The sequence below is a fragment of the Ptychodera flava genome, chromosome 6, assembly GCF_041260155.1.
Source record: "Ptychodera flava strain L36383 chromosome 6, AS_Pfla_20210202, whole genome shotgun sequence".
Lineage (NCBI taxonomy): Eukaryota > Metazoa > Hemichordata > Enteropneusta > Ptychoderidae > Ptychodera > Ptychodera flava.
Window position 1 is genome coordinate 31,237,705 of NC_091933.1, and position 7,470 is coordinate 31,245,174.

Sequence of the window (7,470 nt, forward strand, 5' to 3'; positions counted from 1 at the left end):
ATTAGGAAAGTTCATTAAATACACAAAATAGGAATTGGCTGAAGCAAAAATGCTCTATGCCTTTCAATAAAGTTAGCCAACACAATAGTATCTCAATTCAATTCAATTCAATTCATTTTATTACCTTTTATAAATCTTGACAAGTTCATTATTACAAAAACTGAAAATAGGCAAAAGGCAAATATAGATCCAGAAAAATAGCTATATGCTAATCGAGTCTGGTCCCATTCTCTTAAATATTTACATTACATATTCCACCATGTGGCGCTCAGTGAAGTGAGTAGTATAAACTTTCTCAACTAATTTCGTAACAACCACTGTTTTAATGATTTTATGAACTGATATCGTGATGTACTTATTTTAACAGTATTGGGTAAATCATTCCATAACTTTGCACCCATGTACGAAATTGCAAATTGACCAAAAGAGGTATGCATTTTAGGTAAAGATAGATTCGCACCAAGTTTGAATCTAGTGTCATAACAATGATCTGCCATTTCATAATAATCTTGTATAGGAAAAGGAAAATTATGATGCAACAAGTCAAAAATAAATATCCCAACAAGAAGTTTGTGAAGTTTATAAACATCTAAAATTTCCAAGTTCTGGAATAAGGGTGAGGAAGGCTCTTGGAATCCAGAAAACGTTATCGCACGTACACACATTTTTTGAGAGATATAAATAGTATTCAAGTATGATGAATATGTATTACCCCAGACTTCAAGACCGTACATTATATTAGGTAAAATGAAAGCATTGTATAATAAAACAAGTACATTTCTTGGAACATAATTTCTTAATTTGAATAAATCCCTGCTTTTCTTCTTATGTATTTATTTATTTCGGCAATGTGTTCTTTCCACATTAGATGTTTATAAATTATCACTCTGACAAATGATGCCTCTGAGGCCTCGTTAATTACAATGTTTCTGACAGACAAAACCCCTGTGGTTGATAACAATTTGCGTTTACTGTGAAAAATTACATAACTTGTTTTAGAAGTATTTATTGTCAACTTATTAGCATCGCACCAGCGTGTAACATTCTTAAGATGGTGATCAACTGTAGATAGATCTACATTCCTTATGTCAGCTGGAAAAGTATGAAAAAGGTTTGAATCATCTGCAAATAGTCGAAAGTCAAAGTACTTAGAAGCATTCGGTAAATCATTAATATAGACTAAAGTCGGTCCAAGTACAGATCCCTGAGGAACACAATAAATCACTGGTAGTTTTTTTTTCTGACAAAAAATTCGTTTGTACACACATATTGGGATCTATTGTTCAAATAATTTGTAAACTAGAGAAGTGGGTTTCCTCTCACACCATAATGCTGGAGTTTCGATAGTAGTACATTGTGATCAATCGTATCAAATGCCTTCGTAAAATCAATGAAAACACCCATGGTTGAATTTCCTTGATCAATTTGCTGTATTAAATTATTCACAAGATTGATGAGGGATAATTTGGCACTTCGTTTCTCACGAAAGCAGTATTGGTGTTTGAAAAGCAGGCTATGCCTGTCCAAGAACTTCATAATCTGCTTATTTACAATTTTCTCCAGAATTTTACTTACTAGGGGTAAAACAGAGATCGGACGATAATTTCCAGGCTCGTCTTTTGATCCCTTTTTGTAAATTGGGACGACTTTGGCAATTTTCAGTGCATCGGGAAACTGGCAATTTTGAAAAGACAAATTAAAGATGTGACAAAGGGGTTTTGCGATTTGTTTCGCAGCAATAACCAGGAGTTTCGCAGGCAGGTTATCATAACCTGTTGCCTTCTTCAAGTCAAGACTCATCAATAAGTTGTACACTTCCTGCTCCGTTGTCGGATGCAGAAAGAAAGAGTGATTTGACTGTTCTGGTAAAAACTCTACAAAAGAGGAACGATGCGTTGCAATCTTACTAGCCAAGTTGGAGCCGACATTTGTGAAATAACTATTAAAGCCATTTACAATCTCTTGTGGTGTACTGTACATTTGTGGTATGCCATCTGCAGTCATCGTGAGATGATCTGGTAAACACTGCCCTTTCTTTCCCTTATGAAGTAGTTTGTTAATTACATTCCAGGTCATTGTTGAATTTTGACAGTTTTCCGTAAAGAGTGACATATAGTAGTTTCTTTTTGCAGCCCTTAGTAAAGAGGTGAGTACATTTCTGTATCGTTTGTACTGTACAACAATAGTTGGTTCATGATTTGATTTAACCACCTTAGTAAATAAAATCTTTAATGTACATAGCAAGTTTTCATCAATTTTGGTCATGTAAATTCAAATATATATCCCTATTTCAAAAATTCATTAAATATGCAAATTAGGAGCTGGATGAAGTAAAAATGCTTAATGACTTTCATAATGTCGTATCATAGTATCTTTAATGTACATAGCAAGTTTCGTCAACTTTGGTCTTGTCAATACAGATAAATATCCTGATTATGAAAGTTCATTAATACGTATGCAAATATTAAGGAATTGGCTAAAGCTCAAATGCTTAATGACTTTCAATAATGTTCTATCATAGTATCTTTAATGTACATAGCCAGTTTCATCAACTTTGGTCTCGTCAATTCAGATAAATACCCCTAATTAGGAAAGTTCATAAAATATGCAAATTAGGAATTGGCTGATGTAAAAATGCTTAATGACATTTAATAATGTTCTATCATAGTATCTTTAATGTACATAGCAAGTTTCATCAATTTTGGTCATGTAACTTCAAATATATATCCTTAATTTCAAAAGGTCATTAAATATGCAAATTAGGGTTTGGATGAAGTAAAATGCTACAATAATAATTCAATAACGTTAAATCATAGTATCTTCAATATTCATACCAAGTTTCGTCAATTTTGATCGAGTAAATTCAGATTTATACTCCTAATTCGGAAATCTCATTAAACATGCAAATTAGTAATTATCTTTCACTTCACCCCTTAATATCTTTCAAAGCTGATAATCTTGGTGTGATCAACATTTGTAGCGAATCTAATCAATTGTGTGCAGTCGTTGTCAATATATATCAGTTTTTTCTAAAATCATTAATTATGCAAATGAGCAAAAAGTAAGCAAGCCACACCCACCAAAAACTAATCAGTTCTTGCCATTTGCAAACTGAATCTATGTACCAGATTAGATTCTGATCTAATGAGCCGTTTTTGAGATATTGAGTACACAGACAGACAGACAGACAGACACACAGACAGACAGCATCGCTGCGACACATGCTCACGTGTGTCAACACGTGAGCAAATCAAGGTGAGACTTGAGTGACACCGTGGTCATCAGTATGTATTAGGGAGATGGTGCAGTGGCAAAGAATGTGAAATTTTCAGAAGAGTTACTTTCAGAATGTGCTTAGGAATACAATTCAGATTAACATTTAAAACTCACTATGTGAGATAATATTCTGTATATTCCAGAAGAGTCCTTTCAGAATGTGCTTGGAATACAATTCAGAATAATATTCAGACACTCACTGTGTGTGAGATAATATTCTGTATATTCTAGAAGTAACAAGTCATTGACAATGACATAGTCCCCACTTGTAATAGGAGTATTAGTCTTGATGCATGACGGGATGCTCGCATCTAAAAAACAGTACACTTTTTTGGGCGCTTTCTCTCACTGATAATATGCAATCTAACGTAGTTATATCAGATATTGTGGTTACTTATTTATTGACATAATCGTGTATTTTAGGTAAAAGGTTATCGAGATCACATGACATTTTGTCAAAAAATTTCTATCCTATAGTCTGTCCCCATATACTAAAAATCATACATTTACCTCTATTGGCTTGCTCAAATTAGATATGCACATAATTAATGAGGTACAATATGTGGCGTCATAAGGTGTCCCATCATACAAATATGAAGGGTGTAGCACTTGTGGTTACTGAGTTATGGACAATATGTATATTTGAGGTCAAAGGTCACCGAGGTCACGTGACATTTTTTCAAAAAAATTGTATTGCTAAGTTATCCCTATATACCAAAAATCAGACCTCTAGCTCTATTGGCTCGCTCAAAATTAGATATGTGCATAATTAATGAGGAACAATATGTGGCGTCATAAGGTGTCCCATCATACCAAATATGAAGGGTGTAGCACTTGTGGTTACTGAGTTTTGGACAAATATGTATATTTGAGGTCAAAGGTCACCGAGGTCATGTGACATTTTGTCAAAATAATTGTATTGCTAAGTTATCCCTATATACCAAAAATCAGACCTCTAGCTCTATTGGCTTGCTCAAAATTAGATATGTGCATAATTAATGAGGTACAATATGTGGCGTCATAAGGTGTCCCATCATACCAAATATGAAGGGTGTAGCACTTGTGGTTACTGAGTTATGGACAAATATGTATATTTGAGGTCAAAGGTCACCGAGGTCACGTGACATTTTGTCAAAATAATTGTATTGCTAAGTTATCCTATATACCAAAAATCAGACCTCTAGCTCTATTGGCTCGCTCAAAATTAGATATGTGCATAATTAAGAGAAACAATATGTGCGTCATAAGGTGTCCCATCATACCAAATATGAAGGGTGTAGCACTTGTGGTTACTGAGTTTTGGACAAATATGTATATTTGAGGTCAAAGGTCACCGAGGTCACGTGACATTTTGTCAAATAATTGTATTGCTAAGTTATCCCTATATACCAAAAATCAGACCTCTAGCTCTATTGGCTCGCTCAAAATTAGATATGCGCATAATTAATGAGAACAATATGTGGCGTCATAAGGTGTCCCATCATACCAAATATGAAGGGTGTAGCACTTGTGGTTACTGAGTTATGGACAAATATGTATATTTGAGGTCAAAGGTCACCGAGGTCACGTGACATTTTGTCAAAATAATTGTATTGCTAAGTTATCCCTATATACCAAAAATCAGACCTCTAGCTCTATTGGCTTCGCTCAAAATTAGATATGTGCATAATTAATGAGGTACAATATGTGGCGTCATAAGGTGTCCCATCATACCAAATATGAAGAGTGTAGCACTTGTGGTTACTGAGTTATGCACAAATATGTATATTTGAGGTCAAAGGTAATTGAGGTCACGTGACATTTTGTCAAAAAAATAGCATTGCTAAGTTATCCGTACATACCAAAAATCAGACCTCTGGCTCTATTGGCTCGCTCAAAATTAGATATGCACATAATTAATGAGGAACAATATGTAGCGTCATAAGGTGTCCCATCATACCAAATATGAAGGGTGTAGCATTAGTGATTACTGAGTTATGGACAAATATGTATATTTGAGGTCAAAGGTCACCAAGGTCACATGACATTTTGTCAAAAAATTGTATTGCTAAGTTATCCATATATACCAAAAATCAGACCTCTAGCTCTATTGGCTTGCTCAAAATTAGATATGCACATAATTAATGAGGTACAATATGTGGCATCATAGGGTGTCCCATCATACCATATATGAAAGGTTTAGCACTTGTGGCTACCGAGTTATGGACAATTATAATATGCTTAGCTTGAATCCGGCAATCTGATTGGCTGGAGCCAGGGTTTATATTCTCAACAAGAAGACCTGAGCCTCGCGTAACATTTTTGAGCTCGCGCAAATTTAGAACGACAACTTGAGAGCTCAACGCGTCATGTCGAACAAGTCTATGGCTTCAGATTGATTTTGATTGTTAAATTTTAGTCTAGTGCAGCTTGACGAACCAACAAATGAAGAGTTTCTGTAAGCTGCGGAGGCCAAGTAACAACAACATAATTTTTAAAAGTTTTTTGAGAGTTTTTTGAAGTAAAATTCTTTAAGTTGGATGACTAATCGCGATATCGATGCGTTGCGTAACCGTATTTTATGAATTCAACTGTGCATGGGCGCGCGTTCTAAAACGTTCTTTTTAAGTTTGTGTGAGGCTGGGCGCTCCTGAACTCTCGCTCCGACTTCAGCCCTATTAACGACATTGTCCACTTGTTTTTAACTTTAGCATATTATAATGAGGTTATAAACGGTGCGCTCGGGTATTTGGTTGCGGATATAAGACCTCTGGGGTGAGAATTAGCATATTTCCCGCCAAATATGCAATTTTCACCCCAGAGGTCTTATATCCGCAACCAAATACCCTCGCTTGCCGTTTATAACCTCTAAATATGTATATTTGAGGTCAAAGGTCACGTGACATTTTGTCAAAGCGTCTGAGATATCTGCGTGAACGGATGGACTCACATGGATGGACTAACGGACTGACATGACCCAATCTATGAGCCCCCTGGACTTTATCTGTGGGGACTAAAAACTGTGTCACTGCATCCTTTTTGCAATATGAATACGATGAGAAACTAAATTTTTATTTTTCTTGGCCTTATACATGGGGAGTCTATGGACTGCCTTATACATGGGAGTCTATGGACTGCCTTATACATGGGAGTCTATGGACTTCCTTATACATGGGAGTCTATGGACTGCCTTATACATGGAGTCTATGGATTGCCTTAAACATGGGAGTCTATGGACTGCCTTATACATGGAGTCTATGGACTGCCTTATACATGGGAGTCTATGGACTTCCTTATACATGGGAGTCTATGGACTGCCTTATACATGGGAGTCTATGGACTGCCTTAAACATGGGAGTCTATGGACTGCCTTATACATGGAAGTCTATGGAGGTGAAAACTAAAAAGTCTTCTAACACGGCCAAATTTGATTGCATTGTAAAACAAATCAACTGCATCTGTATGAGGTAGAGTACTATCCTTTTACAAGTTTGAACAAAATCGCTCCAGGCGTCTCTGAGATATCTGCGTGAACGAAAAAAGTCATAAAATATGCAAATGAGCAATTAATTAATAAGCCACACCCACCAAAATCTATTCAGATCTAAGTCTCATCATGATAATACCAAATACCAATTGCATGACATTGGACCTAAGGGTTCTTAAGTTATGAGTGGAACAAAATCTGTCTACGGACGGACGGACGGACGGACAGACGGACGGACAGACAGACGGACACACACACAGACATTGTGGCGACATAGGACACCTTTGGTGCTTCGCACCACGGTGTCCAAAAAGGGTATTGGAAACCCTTTTTTGAACAAGTTCTCTATGACTGAGAACATGATGTAAGAGGGCATGGAAAACAGCTTTCGCACAAGAACAACACAGATCACATTAACACTTCTCTGATGATCCCATTTTGGTCAAGAAACTTTTTCATTTGTAAATTTTTTCATTTGTAAATTTTTTTTATTTGTATATGAGGTAGTGTCCCAGACTCCATGTAAATGAATCAAATGTTACAGTAAAAACTGCGGTATATCCAAGCTAACCACTGGTAAAACTATAAAGGTGATGAATAGTTTCAGAGGTCAACTCTGTGCATGTGTTGTCTTTATCCTGGTTTGTAAAGTGCCAAATTCAATCACATCATGCATACGTGTATGCATGGGTAGTGGTTCTATTACAGAATAAAAAGGACGCTTCATA